Source organism: Diabrotica virgifera, chromosome 5 (assembly GCF_917563875.1).
Source record: "Diabrotica virgifera virgifera chromosome 5, PGI_DIABVI_V3a".
In the NCBI taxonomy this organism is placed as follows: domain Eukaryota; kingdom Metazoa; phylum Arthropoda; class Insecta; order Coleoptera; family Chrysomelidae; genus Diabrotica; species Diabrotica virgifera.
This window is the reverse complement of record NC_065447.1, coordinates 153,218,344-153,234,245: the sequence shown is the minus strand read 5'-3', so window position 1 is coordinate 153,234,245 and position 15,902 is coordinate 153,218,344. Positions and strand designations below refer to the sequence as shown.

At 34.8% G+C, this 15,902-nt stretch overlaps 1 protein-coding gene across 4 annotated transcripts in view; it reads left to right on the top strand.

Moving 5' to 3' along the window:
• Positions 1 to 15,902, top strand: part of LOC114331461 (uncharacterized) — a 562,400-nt gene that overhangs the window by 230,505 nt on the left and 315,993 nt on the right. For all 4 annotated transcript variants that reach the window (XM_050651606.1, XM_050651603.1, XM_050651607.1 and 1 more), the window contains one exon: positions 12,806 to 12,884. The gene's annotated coding sequence lies outside the window, so the exon portion shown is untranslated. The remainder of the gene's footprint in view (positions 1 to 12,805; positions 12,885 to 15,902) is intronic.

Genomic DNA, 15,902 nt, shown 5'->3' with positions numbered 1-15,902 from the left:
TTGGTTTCTCGTGAAGTGTAGCACAAAACTATTTTGTCGGACAGAACTTCCAATTGATTTGTTACCTTTTCATTAAACTCATGCAAAAATCAGACTGCTATTTATCACCAACATAATTCCTGTCATTTGAAATGTTCTACGTGTCGGACTTATTAAAACCCCCAATATTATTGTCGGACAAATTTTTTTTCATATATTATATATAAAGTTTGCTATTGAATAAACTTATAAACAACCTGCTAGTTTTCACAATCATAAACTTGTTAGGATGACACGTTCCACAATTAAAATCACGTTCCACAATTCAAACTTCCCCTGTTCCAGTGTTACCATACATCAAAATATGTCCGACTAGACACCCTTAAGCTATTAACAAATTTTCGGCTTGCTATTAATCCACTTTTTTTAGGTACACGGGATCCAGGTCTATAATACAGCCAGATCTCGAATCATAAAATTTTTATTAAATGGTCCGACCTTCGTACGAAAAGTTACCATTTAAAAAGTTAGTAAAAAGTGAGTAAGACAGTAAAAATGTAGAAATCTTATTTTCTTACTATCGCAATATACACTCATATAGTGTGTAGAGTAAAAAAATATCTTCATGATTTATACTATCATTGATTTATTTGTGAACTAAGAACCAATATCCTATGTGCAGGATAAAATGTCTAAACCACAAACCAGGACATAAAAACTAAAATTTGATGATACTAAACCTATCCAATTATTTAAAAATAAGTAAGATTTGATATAGTAATGAACTTTGTATACTCTTGAATGTACCGATTACAACGTGCATAATGTGGTTAACCGACTTGCATATCCGCATACTATAATGATGATTTATTCAGATTTTTATTAATGTTAATAATACGTATGAAATAAAACAATTATGGAATTCCGATGAGACGCGCGTTTATATTGTTATTCTAAAAATAGTTTTTAAACGTCACACATCTTAAGACGTCATCCTAGAAGTATCATGAAGGTATTAACTCAGACGACTACTGTGACAGACATGTTACTATGTATAATATTAAATTTTTTGCCTCAAATTAGTTTTAGGTTCCCTTTATCAAATTACAACAAACTGCTTAAAAGGTCCCTATATATTAAGTTAAAAAAACAACTTCCAATTCCATTTAGTCCAATTCCAATTAGTCCAAATTATTCCAAATTCTAAAGACAAAAACATACACAAAAGGGACTAACGAATAACAACAAACCTTTACTGGAATCAAAGAGCACAAATTATAATAGATAACAAACCCAGTCCAGAAATTAAAATCAGGAGAGGAGTTAGGCAGGGATGTATTATGTCTCCATTAATCTTTAATGCATATAGTGAAGCCATTTTTGAAGAAGCGTTACAACCTCAAAGTGAAGGAATAATAATAATAATGGAAGATCTATTAACAACATAAGATGTGCAGATAACACCGTGATTATGGCAAGGTCTGCTGAACAACTCCAATTACTACCAAACAAAACAAACAGTTTCTGTGAAGAATATGGACGAAAAATAAATATAAAAATGACCAAATATGTACATGATAATAACTAAGAAAACAAGCATACAAACAAGGATACATTTGGGAAATGTACCGATAGAAAGGGTTGATAAATACAAATACTTTTTTTTTGGCGGTGGGAATCTTCGCAAGACCGTCTGGGAAGGTGTCCCAGGTGTGTCGGATTCAGTCCGTCCGCCTACCGACTAAACCCATCCCCTCTTTCTCCAGCCGACGAGTCTGGAACCGCTCTTAGCGAGCATGTCTGACCCGTCGACCTTACTCCTAACTCCCCTCTGGCACTCTTCGCGTGCATTCCATGGATTGGATGGCCTGCCGCTCCCCCCTCCCGCACAAGCCTTGCCCCAGACCGGCCGGTGAAGCGACCGTTCACGAGCAACCCATGTGCGGGCTGGGCGACCAGTGGGCGCCCATCTACGATGGAACTAGCAAAACAGAACCAGTTGGCAATTACGAGTTACACCAATCATTCATACATTCATCAATTCACACTCGCACTCATACCCATTTACTCCAGGTTAAAAAAGGGAGGCAGTCAGCGAGGTGGGATGTAAAATGTCCTCCCCCACTAGATGCCCCAGGACAGAACAAACAGAAAAAAATAACAAAGAAACAGAAAATAGACAGAACGAAAACAATATCCAAGACAGTCGGCATGGACCAGATGTAGAGAGTCTTCCCCATACTGGCTATCTGTTACGACGTGCACCAAATAAATAAATAAATAAATGAATAAAATTTGTTAAAAAAAGAAAATTGTAGAAATATTGTTGATTACATTAATAAATAAATAAAATAAATAAATAAAGCACAATAAAATAATAATAAACAAGTAAGACCAGATAAAAAATACATATGTATATAGACAGACAGCGAAGTTTGGATGTAAAGTGTCCTCCCTCCGCTGGCTGCCTTCTACGACACAAGACACTGTTATAAAATAAATAAACGCTCATCCCGCCTGCAGTTGCCTCTCTTTTTCTTCTTTATGCTTTATGGTCTTTGTGACAAAAGCAATGATCAGATCGAAGTCTCGCTTGCTGTCTATAGCTTTATCGATTAGCTCGCCAGGCTTGTCTAGAGGCGATCTACAGGGGGAAATACAAATACCTAGGAACCTGTATTTCAGGGAAAAATGATCAAACAACAGAAATAAGAACCAGGGTAGAAATAGCAAGAAATGCGTTTGTAAGAATGAAAACAATTCTCTTCAACAAATACCTTAGATTAGAACCGAGAGTAGGAGCTTTGCGATGCTACGTGTTCACGATACTGCAATATGGACTTGAAAGCTGAACATTGAAGCAAAAACACATAAATAAGCTACAGTCATTTAAAATGTGGTGTCACAGAAGGACGCTTAGAATAGCATGGACACAGAATAAAATGAACACGAAAGAATTGCGAGAAATGGGCAAAGAATGCGAAATAATGAGCACAATAAAAATAAGGAAGTTGCAATATCTGGGACACGCAATGAGGGGAAAGCGATATGAAATGCTAAGACTGATCATACAGGGAAAGATAAGAGGAGGAAGGACTATAGGAACAAAGAGAGTGTCATGGTTGAAGATTTTAAGGGACTAGTTTAAATGCAGTTCTATAAAACTCTTCAGAGCAGCGGTAGATAGAGTAAAGATAGTGATGATGATATCCAACTTCTGATTAGGAGACGGCACTTAAAGCAGAAAAATATTCCAAAATACTTACACGAGCAATAACTACACTTAGTTTATCCAGCAATGCAACAAATACTCAATAATACAATAATTATCATAAATTCAACTCCATTTAATTTCAGTGGTTGTGAAGTGTATGTTTTGTGGAAAGGTCAAAGATTTTGATCTTCAGAATAATGGCAATTGATACATATCCAGTACCATTAAGAAAAAAATGATATTCATCCGAAAAATAAACATTAAATATATTTACCATTTATTTTCTCGGTCTACTGTGGTCGCTTACTGAAAAACTAGACTATATTCTTGACTATTTTTTAGGACATTAAGTATGTACCAAGTTAACGTGCCCTAAAATTGCTGCTTCTGCGGCTTCAGTCTTAACACGTCTTTCACTTTTTATATCAGCTACTGATCACGGTTTATGAAATTTTTAACTAGTTGTTTTAATACATGTGAGTAATAAAGTTGCTTATCTTGATGAAATTTGCTGTTCTCGTTGCACACTTTACATTTTAAAAAAATATGGAAATACTTTCAACGCTTTTTGTGATATGGACCATTTCGAACGAGTTTAAAAACAACTTATTTAACATCGATGTTAAACGCTACCAACAACAGTTCAAATAACTAATAAGTAAAACCAACTACCTGACCAAGGAAATTTTCTGATTAATGAAAATAAATTATATTTTCAGCAAGACGAGGCATCACCACATTTTGACCTTCCTGTGAGAGATTAGCTACACAAAAATTATTCCGACAAAAAATAATCCCTACTGTATTATTGTATGGGCGGAAAAAAGTAAGCAATATTTAAAGCTACATCAATTTCTCAATTTGAAAAAGAGATTAAAACAGAAGCTAATTGAATATTTAATTTATCCTCACGATAGCGGCTTTTACCAGTAAAGAAAATGATTTCATGCCAGTTTCAATTAAGCAAAAGTTTCAATTTGGAATTTAATTCCTTTGTACATATTATGCCAGGCCATGGAGTTGGAGTATCTACATTGTAAAAATGTCGTGTACCCCATCCTCCATGCTATGGCATGCTGGACGAGCCATACAGTCTGTAGTCAACACCCCGAAGTATGAGCGGGAACACAAAATGTATTAATACTCATACGCTTATGAAACGCACCTAGCGGATCATAAGGGCCTTCACATTTTACTCTCTTTCAACTTGTCTTGAGTGAAATGTCTTTCAATCTTTCTTATCAGCCTCTCTTGGCTAACTCTTGTTTCTTCCGACCCCGAATGGCGATTAGGTTTCCGAAGGCAGACGGGTCACTATATTTCCTGCTACTACACCCTCTACTAACCGAACGATTACCGGTATAAGTAATCTCCCATTTGTTGGTCAACAGCTACGGGTGGAAGAACCGACATTTGGTAGGGCACTTCATTGCCCTGGAGCTGGGAAATTGACTCCGAAGACGGATGAGCTAAATTAGCCAACGGCATTGAGATGTGGAAAGCCACGGGATGACTACCACATTAAAGATCCATAAGGATATCCCCAGGACACCACAATGGCTGAAAACCCAAAACAAACGGCCCTCAGTCCCGGGCAACCCTTAAATGGGGAGAGGGTGCTAAGAATCCCCCGGTCAGCCAATAATGTCCCAAAAGTGAAAAAGATCGGTACGTGGAACATTCGAAGCATGTATCAAGCAGGCAAGGCAGCAAATATTATTCAAGAAATGACTCGCCTAAACATAGATATTTTAGGATGCAGTGAAGTTCGATGGCCAAATTCTGGCATACAAATTATAGGTGAACACCATATCTATTATTCGGGAGATGACACAACAAGAAACAGAAATGGCGTAGCGATGATAGTAAAAAGGGAAATAGCCAAAGCAGTAATAGGATTTACGCCCATATCAGATAGAGTTATACTATTGAAGATTAATTCAAGTCCCTCTAATATAAATATCATTAAGGTCTAGGCACCGACATCCGAATCAACCGAAGAAGAAATAGAAAATTTCTACCAGACTCTAGAAAACTCTCTAAAGCTGACAAAAAAACATGAGATAACTATCATCATGGGCGATTTCAACGCCAAAATAGGACAATGTACAGTCGAGAATGTTGTGGGGTCATATGGTCTTGGCACAAGAAACGAAAGAGGAGAAAGACTGATACAATTCTGCCAAGAGACGATTATGGTTGTAATGAACACATTCTTTAAATTACATCCAAGAAGGCTTTACACATGGAAAGCACCCGGTGATACCCCAGGGAAAATCATAAGAAACCAAATTGATTTTATTAACATAAGCAAAAGGTTTAGAAATTCTGTCACCTCAACAAAAACATATCCAGGCGCCGATGTCTTCTCAGATCATAGTCTGTTAGTTGCAAATATCAACATACGACTCAAAATAATTCAAAAGAAAGTAAGACCCAAGATAGATATAAAACAACTGAAAGAAAATAGTATCCAGGAAAAAGTAAAAACAGAGATTAATAAGAATTTTGCGAAGATAGTTGAAGACGCTCCTAGTGGCGTAGAAGAACAATGGAACGAAATGAAGACATCTATCAACACAATTTCGCATGAATATCTTAAATCAAAAAGAGAAAAGAAGCAAGAATGGATGACAGATAAAATATTGCAGATGATGGAAGAGCGAAGGAAATTAAAAGGTAGAAATGACAATAAATACAAAAAGTTGCATAAGAGTATACTAAGAGAAATAAAAGGGGCAAAAGAAGCATGGCTGATGGAGAAATGTACAGAAATTGAAACACTACAACGCAAACATGACGATTTCCATATGCACAAAAAGATTAAAGAAGTACAGAACATCAGAAAACAACGCAATATATGCATAGTCGTAGACGTCGAAGGTCAAATTTTGACTACAATTGAAGATAAATTAAGAAGATGGAAAGAATATATGCAAGAATTATTCGAAGATGCTGCACGAAGTCCGTATGAAATAGACAATCCCTATGTCCCAGAAATAACAAACGAAGAAGTAACTATGGCCATTAAGCGGATTAAAGATGGGAAATCACCAGGACCTGATGAGGTGCATGGTGAAATTTTAAAGCTATTAGAGGCACAACAAATTACAGCTCTTACGAAGTTATTCAACAACATATACGAGACTGGTTACTTACCAAAAGACTGGCTACTATCAATATTCATTCCACTTCCCAAAAAAGCCAACGCTAGAAAATGTGAAGAACATAGATTAATTAGTTTGATGAGCCATGTACTTAAAGTACTCCTTACTATCATTCATTCGCGCATATACACCAAATTAGAAGAACAGCTGAGTGAAGTTCAATTTGGATTCAGATCAGGACTCGGAACGAGGGAAGCACTTTTCAGCTTGCAAGTTCTAGTACAGAGAACCAGGGATGTCAATTGCGATGTGTATGCATGTTTCATAGATTTCGAGAAGGCATTTGATAAAGTCCCACATGGAAAACTAATCGATATCCTAAAAACATCAAGACTCGATGGTAAGGATATAAGACTCGTTTCAAACTTATATCTCCAACAAAAAACAACAGTTCGATTCGAAAATGAACTGTCCGAAATCTTCACGGTTGAAAAAGGAGTCAGACAGGGTTGCATACTGTCACCAACATTATTTAACATATACTCTGAAAACATCTTTAGAGAGGCCTTGGACGAATCAGAAGATGGTATTGCAGTAAATGGACAACTTATAAATAATATTAGATATGCAGACGATACAGTATTGCTGGCGGATAGTGCGCAGGGGCTCCAAAGAATCATGGATAATGTTGTAGAAGCATGTAACAAATACGGCCTAAAACTAAACTGTAAGAAGACAAAAATAATGATCATTAGTAAAAACACCAACATAAACGCCCAAATTACAGTAAACAATACACCTCTAGAGAGAGTACAGAAAATATGCTACCTGGGCTGCAACATTAAGGATACTTGGGATCATAGCTACGAAATAAAAACTCGTATTGAAAAAGCCAGAAGCTCTTTTAACAGTCTTAAGAAAATTCTCTGCAACTTGTCTTTAAGTATCAATATACGCATAAGAATTCTTAGATGTTACGTCTTTAGTGTCCTCCTATACGGAGTTGAAAGCTGGAGCCTGACAGAAGATGCCATAAAACGGTTAGAGGCGTTTGAAATGTGGTGCTACCGACGTATGTTGAGGGTCTCATATATACACCACACAACTAATATAACTATTCTCCAGAGGCTAGGAAAAGACAAAGAAATAATTAACACCGTAAAGAACAGAAAATTGGCTTACTTCGGCCACATTATGCGTAATGAAAAATACCGACTGCTGCAGTTGATTCTACAAGGTAAGATTGAGGGCAGGAGAGGCCCTGGACGTAGACGTATATCCTGGCTGGCCAATCTTAGGAAGTGGACTGGTCTAACGTCAACTGATCTATTTCGAGCTGCCGTAAATAGAATAAGATGGGTCAATGTGGTCGCCAACATCTCCAGAAGATAGTCACTTTTAGAAGAAGAAGTACATATTATATGTAAAGGTTCTAGGACTATATAAAGGTTCTAGGACTCCTAAGTGAAGCATAGAACTCCAGTTCTCTGAAGTCTTCATTAAATTCGTCACTGTTGATCCTATTGTGTTTCACGTTAAATTTCGTCTCAGTGTACAGTGACTTTATAATCGAAACTATTTTAGGCGGGATGTTTCTTCGCTCTAAAATTTTTTATATAGCACCATGAGATAAGCTGTCAAAAGCACGCTCGAATTAAAAAAACAGGTATAGGGTTGTATTCCATTCAACCGATTGTTCCATTATTACCATCTCAGTATTAATGTGATCTATGCAGGAGGGTTCTGATCTAAAGCTTGCTTGATCAGCTCGAAATTTAACCTTGTTGATTTATCATTTAAATATAATGGCTGTTGAAATTTTATTTATGGCGGTAAGCAAGGTTATTCCTCTCCAATTTTTGCAGTGTGAGGTTGCCCTTATTTTAGAAGCTTAATAATAATACCTTTTTTCCAACGCGCTGGAATGCGGTTTGTTTCCCATACCTCTCGGATTATGGGGAGCAAGAGTTCAGCAGTTAAATGCTGTGATTTCCAGGTTTATTATTATGCACCTTATAATATTTATTTATTATAAACCCTATTATATTATATTTTCAGCAAGACGAGGCTCCACTGCATTTTGACCTCCGTGTGAGAGATTAGTTAAACCAAAATTATCCCGATAAAAAGTTCCCTACTGTATTATTTCGATGAGCGAAAAAAGTAAGTTAGCAATCATTAAAGCTACATCAATTTCTCATTTTGAAGAAGAGATTAAAACAAAAGCTAATTGAATATTTAATTTATCCTCACGATAGCGGCTGTTACCAGTAAAGCAAATTATCACATGCCAGTTTCAATTACGCAAAAATTTCAATTTGGAATTTAATTCCTTTGTATATAACTGTAGTTTTTTATTGGACAATGACGCAGTGCAACATGTTTATTTGAGGATACCGTTCTACATGGTCAAAGGTTCTTTTACATTTTTTATGAAAAATAATTTGTAGTCTGGTGAAATGTGTCTGTTTTTATTTATTTTAGGTTTTAGTTAACCTGTAACTGCTACCGACAGGGTCATCGTGATCCAGCAATAGTTTTAATACGCCCTAGCCTTTTATGTGTGGTGTCAAGAAAATGTATCGGACATAAATATGCAGCTGTTTATAAATTAATGCTTAAGGAAGATTCTTAACATTTACTGGCCAAACCGCATATCAAACAAAGTGTTATGGACAAGAACTAACCAGGAACCTATATCTAAGACAATATGCAAAAGGAAATGGAGTTGGATTGGGCACACACAAGGAGAACTGATACAGACATAGCGAGGCAAGTCCTAGAATATAGACCACATGCGAAGAGAAGACCAGGTAGACTCGTACAAACGTGGAAAAGAAGTGTCGAGAAAGAAATGAATGCTATTGGGAAAACCTGGGCAGACATAAAGATCGGTGCAAAAGATAGGACAGAATGGAGGCAGACAGTTAACGCCCTATGCTCCGCATTAGGGCTTACAATACCGGGATTCCGGGATCCCGAATACCGGGATCCCGGACGATATTTTCCGGTATTCGTTACCGGTATTCGATACCGGTATTTATAATAAAAATACCGGTATTTCGGTATTAGCTTAATTTATAAAAATGGAATTGATGCACAAAAAACTTTCTTCTAAGATATTTTTTGCTATTACAATAAATTATTTTTGAAGATAAACTACCAATATCAAATACCATTGTAAAAAATATTTATTAAACATATTCATTACACATACAAGTCAAGAATATCGCTTTCTAAAAGCGCGAATGTCGTTAATTTAAGGCGAACGCCGAACGGTGATACATATCAGCTTCTACAACCAAATTATTAAATCTCGTGTATACAAATATATAAAATGAGTTCTTAAAATTGAGTTCAAAAATTCTTAAATGTTTAAAATTATACTACTTTATTTCATAAATAAGCCGAAAGATTTATTAATCAGAATTTTTTTACATTTTCAGATCTATTTTTCATTTTTTTGTGTATTGTGGTATATAAATTAGGCTCACTTATTTTCTGAATTATTAATAATAATTTAAAATATATAGCGGTCTAAATACAGAGTAATCCATATAAAATATTTGTTACAGTAAGTTAATCTTTGTATTAATATATTTTAAAGTTAAATTAATTTACAAATAGCAAATTTCATGAGTAAAAGTACTATCCTATTAAGTATATGCAAAATTTACCCTAGAACCAAATATATAGTTTTTCTATTTGCACATTTTTTGTATCTATCTATTCCTACTCTCTAGGAATGTTATAAACAACATCTACTCATTTCAAAACAAAATTTAATAGGTTTCATATACAGTGATCAGCGTGCTAATAACCGGCAAAATAACGCAAAAGATGGAAAACATTAAATTGTGAGATAAAAAGAAATAAAACTAGTAGAGTTGTTAAATTTAGCGATAGTAACATATAAATTGACATTATATTGATTGTTTCCCACCTTTAGACGTATCAGAGAAGTATGTCAACTAAAATTGTCACTGTAACAGTGGCATTTCTCAAATTCGTGCGATATGTCTAAAGGTGGGAAACAATCAATATAATGTCAATCTATAAGTTACTATCGCTAAATTTAACACCTCCACTAGGTTTATCCCTTTTTATTTCACAACTTAATATGTTTTCCATCTTTTGCGTTATTTTGCCGGTTATTAGCAAGCTCATCACTGTAATATTTAATATCAAGTCGATATAACAACAACTGAGGATAGTATAAATATAACGCGTATATTTTTTATTCATAATACCGGTTTTAATACCGGGATCCCGGTATTTGAAATTTTAAATACCAAATACCGGTATTGAGATTTTGGCTCGGTATTGTAAGTCCTACTCCGCATGGAGTGAAGAGGACTAAGTAAGTTAGTAAGCCCTTTATATTTGATAGTTGGAGAGCTATTTGTCCACCTATCTTCTAGTCAGTCAAGGTTTTATACAAAGGCAAAGTGAGCAGTTTTGTTGATCTTGTCAAATTCAAAATAATAATTACGTATTGGATCACGGTGACCCAACTTCACAACTTAAATGTACTCCGGAAAGTTAGATGTCTCACAGCGAATATCCTTGAATAGACGTAAATATATGACACATCTGCACCATTGCAAATCCAAAATATGTTTGTATCGTACACATGAGAGCAGTTGACTGGCGGCCCCATTCCTTCCCTAGTAGACTCCGCCGCGGTTTGACGACGCGACGGAGAGGTTGCGTGTGTACGATTCCATTTGTTTTTGGTAACTTGAACCACCGCGATTGGGTTTTTCAGGTAAATCGCGACGTCGAGGTTGACAAACTAGACAAGGCGAAAACGGCGGGTTCGAAGGGAAAAATATTCCCATGAGATTTTTTTGCATAATCACATTCGTGAGATATCCCAGAATAAGGTTCAAGAAGTCGCCCACGTGAAAAGTGGGCCAATTTTTTTTTAACAATTTTTTTTTTAATCAAATTGCAAGAATCAATATTTTTGGCCCGAACAATTTTTTCTTTAATTTTTTGGACCATTCTGGACAAAAAAGGTCTCATATAATTTTTCTCTAAAGTTGATCGTTTTCGACTTATAAGCAATTTTAAATTGAAAAAAACGAAAAATGGCGATTTTCAAGGTTTAATAACTCGGTTAAAAGTTATTACTATGAAAGTCAATATATGACTAAATCAAAGTTTAAAGCCCCCCCTACAAGATCCTGAAGAAATTTTTGTCATTATTTTATTACTAAGCTGTTATTTTTAAGTAATAATAATAAGCCCCATGCACGTGTGCGGCCGCTGTAAATCCTGAGTGCGAGAGAGAAGCCATTCCAGCAGTTCAATTGTGCATCCTACTCGCACTCACATTTACAGCGGCGTCAATACGATCTAACCACTCATTGTTATTAATTAAAAATAACAGCTTAGTAGTAAATTAATGACACAGATTTCTTCAGGATCATGTAGCGGCGACTTTAAACTTTGATTTAGTCACTTTCTGACTTTCATAATATTTTTCGTTTTTCAAATTTTAAATTGCTTATAACTCGAAAAAGATCAACTTTATAGAAAAATTAGAAGAGAGCTTTTTTGTCCAGAATGGTCCAAAAAATCTAAAAAACAATAGTCCGGGTCAAAAAATTTGATTTTTGCAATTTGATAAAAAAAAATTTTTAAAAAAAAATTGGCCCACTTTTCACGTGGGCGACTTCTTGAACCTTATTCTAGGATGTCTCACGAATGTGATTATACAAAAATATCTCATGGGAATATTTTTCCCAACGAACCCGTCGTTTCCGCCTTGTCTAAACCGCCCTCACGTGGACGAACTCTAAAGGTCGTGACTTTGAATCGCACCTGGGTGGAGAATTTTTCATTTATTAAAAATGAATATGTAAATGGAATAGTTTCTATCCTTGTGGGATCGGTACTCACCGGAGGGACCGCAGACTTTCAGATACTATTAGCACTTTGCTAATTAACAAAACATTTACTCAACACACAGACACACAACACACATTACACTAGGTACCTGATTGGAAAAATCCACTGTACCATACCACTATTAGTTGTCGAGACAGGCTAAATAAAAAAGAATTACATTAAATTAGTTTAGTATTATAAAAAAAGAGTTTATGACTTTAAATACAAAATATAGTAGCTAACGTTTTTTCTTTGTTCCTGTATTCATTTGTTTTGCAAATTTTAGAAGCCACGAAGGTGTTACCAGAAACAATTGTTGGTCCCGATAAAATTTATTTTAATATTATTTTAATATTATTAAAGTGAAGCTTTCGCTCGTTGTTAGCAGATGTCGCCACGACATCCGTATCACGTCGTTTTGTTGTAATTCGATACTAGCAGCCGGATTTGCTTCAGTTTGTTCAGAGATAGTTAGTCATATATGCAGTCTCTGATGAGAGCTTAACAAAGCTCGAAACCGGTTAGAGTGCTTATTGCACTCTCTGAACGAACTGAAATATAGGACGGCTCTTTTATTGTACAACGAAATAATTGTTTTTCTTTATTTCAGAATTTTAAAACTGGATCACAGTGACCCATCAATAGCAGCTGAGAGATAACTTTTTGTCTGTAGCAGTTACGGATTAAAGGTGAGCAGATTTTTTGATTAAATAAAATAAACATACAAGTTGTTAAGGAATTAGTACCTTTATGCATGTATCTACAAAACCAGAAAAACTGCTACATAATAGATACACAGATATATTCTATACTATGTATAGATACATAGAAACGTAGAAATAGAAAATACTATATAAAAATATAAATACTATATACATATAAAAAGGGAAACGGGCTTTTCATAAACGTAATTTTTCATAAACCCAATCTTTTTTTCATAAACCTAAAAATAAAAAAAGTTTTTCATATGGTACAGACTTAATTAAGTATATCATTGAATTATTTTCAAGCAAACAGTATTAAAGTAAAAATATATTGGCATAGATGTATATTTTAATCAGCATGATTTACCCATACACACTGCGCGCCAAAATTAACGCATACATAATTTTAAAAATTCTGGCAAATCAAATAATTTTAATGTTTCGATTATTATGATTATTTCATTCATAGGAGATTCTGACCAATAGAAAGCTACAGAAATAAAATTTAAAGTGATAATTTTTGATAATATTCCGTCGTCAAGTATATTACGTCAGATGCCCTTCGTTGCTACGAAAAAATACATTCAGTGACATTAATGACAATTAATGTTTTAAAAGTTATAAAAGTGATGACTTTCAACCGTCAAATATTTATAACAACTGTGTGTTTAATTGTGCTAATTTGTACTTACATAAATAAATTACAATAAAATTTTGGTTTTGAACAGTTTTATTCATGAAATAATCGCAGCAAATTGCACTCGATCTCTAATAGTTATTTATGAAACAGTTCGTGAAGTATGCTTTTTGCGAACGCACGCGATGTTTAGAGCACGAGCGACAGTGGACAGAGTGTTATACATCGCGTAAGTTCGCAAAAAGTACTTCACGCACAGTTTCATACAATATTTTATCTACGTTATACAAATAAAAAAACTGTAACTCTTCGTTACTGGAATTCATTTCTATTCTACAATTTTTAGAATTTTGACATTTAAAAATTTTAAAATCTTTCAAACCACAAAACTGTCAAAACTTTTGTTGTAATTTATTGCTCACATATCATCACCATGACAACGCGTAAGTTAAGGATATTTGATTATATGAAAGTGTGCCAAATACAGTACGAAAAAGTAAATCTTATTTAAAATACATTGTTACTTCACGCACACTCTAAATCCTTCACGCACTGCTATCTATAATGACAGTTTTCACAAACTAAAAACTTATATATAATATTATGAGATAGAGTAGATAAAATTATTACCGAATTTTTGCCCTCGTGACACTTTGACGTAATTTCACTCCCCTTCAGGTCGTGAAATTAAACCTATCAACGTTTCACTCGGGAAAAATTCGAAAATTTTAGAGCTCTTGTGCAATTACTACTGATTATTTCATTCATAGGAGATTCTGACCAATAGAAAGCTACAGAAATGCAAATTAAGGTGATAATTTTTGATAATATCCCGTCGTTAAGTATATTACGTCAGATGCCCTTTGTTGCTACGAAAAAATACATTCAGTGACATTAATGACAATTAATGTTTTAAAAGTTATAAAAGTGATGACTTTCAACCGTAAAATATTTTATATCAACTGTGTGTTTAACAGTATTAATTTGTACTTACATAAATAAATTACAATAAAATTTTGGTTTTGAATAGTTTTATTCATGAAATAATCGGAACAAATTGCACTTGATCTCTAAAATTAGTAAAGTATTTTTGCCCTCGAGACACTTTGACATAAATTCACTCGCCTTCGGCTCGTGAAATTAAAACTGTCAAAGTGTCACTCGGGAAAAATTCAATAATTTTAGAGCTCTTGTGCAATTACTACTGATAATATATTTATTCTTGTTACCTCCGGTATTGTAAAATTTATCAAAAAACGCTGATGCTTTTTATTATTTTTTGCAAACAAATTAAAGACATGTTGTTACTGCTTCATTTAAATTCGCATTGAGGTGGGTTGGAATACGTTGTGCTGACTGTTCAAACACGTTTTCATTAAGTGTTTTTCTTCTTTGAAATAAACCACCAGCAGAAAGAAAATCGAAATTTTTGAGAAAGTCACTGTATTAGAGTCGTTACTCTTAGCGAAGAAGGTTACCGTCAAGTTGAACTCGCTGAACGGTTTAATGTCTTTCAGTCAACAATTTCAAGAGTCTTAACACGTTTTACTATCACTGTAAGTAACTGCTAATTAAGATAGTAATACAAAGGTTTGTTACCAGTACATCTCTAAAAATGAATTTTTGGATCATGATAACTTTAGAATACGCCAGTATACGATAAGGAGAACACGTGCCGCACGGAAGGGCACCCATTGGCCCATTATTAGCCAGAGATTATAGAAGGCAATGGTTGCATTTTGCTCGTGAACATGTTGTTTACAGTAGTGACGATTGTGGAAGAATATTGTTAGTTCACCCATGAATCTATGTCCTGTCCTTTTTCTGATGAGAGACGTAACAGAGTGTACAAAAACCTGGGGAAAGCTACGCTTAGTGTAACACTGTTGCGACTGTACAGTATGGTGGCGGCATAGTAATGAAGTAGGGTGGAATTAATTTGAAGGCGCGTACGGACTTAGAATAGGTCACGGTCGGTTTACATGACATAGGTAGGTACATTACAAACAATGTAGAAAAAAATGCCGTGCCATTTTCACCATTTATTTGGGATAATTTCATGCTTATACAAGATAATGCCAGACCACCCATTTTAAGAATTGTGCAGCAATACCGTCAGAAGATTGGGATTCCTGCCATGGTTTGGCCTGCGAAAAGTCCCGACCTCAACCTAATAAAACATGTTTGGGACATTGTAAGGAGACGACTCTACGCCAACAATGAAGAAAACACATTAGATAAACTATTTTTGCGATTAGTTGAAATTTGGGACCAAATTGATTAATAGGAAATAAAAACGGTAATTACGGCAGTTGCAAATGCCACATAATGCAATCCTCGCTACCAGTTTAATTTTCTGGAGCTCT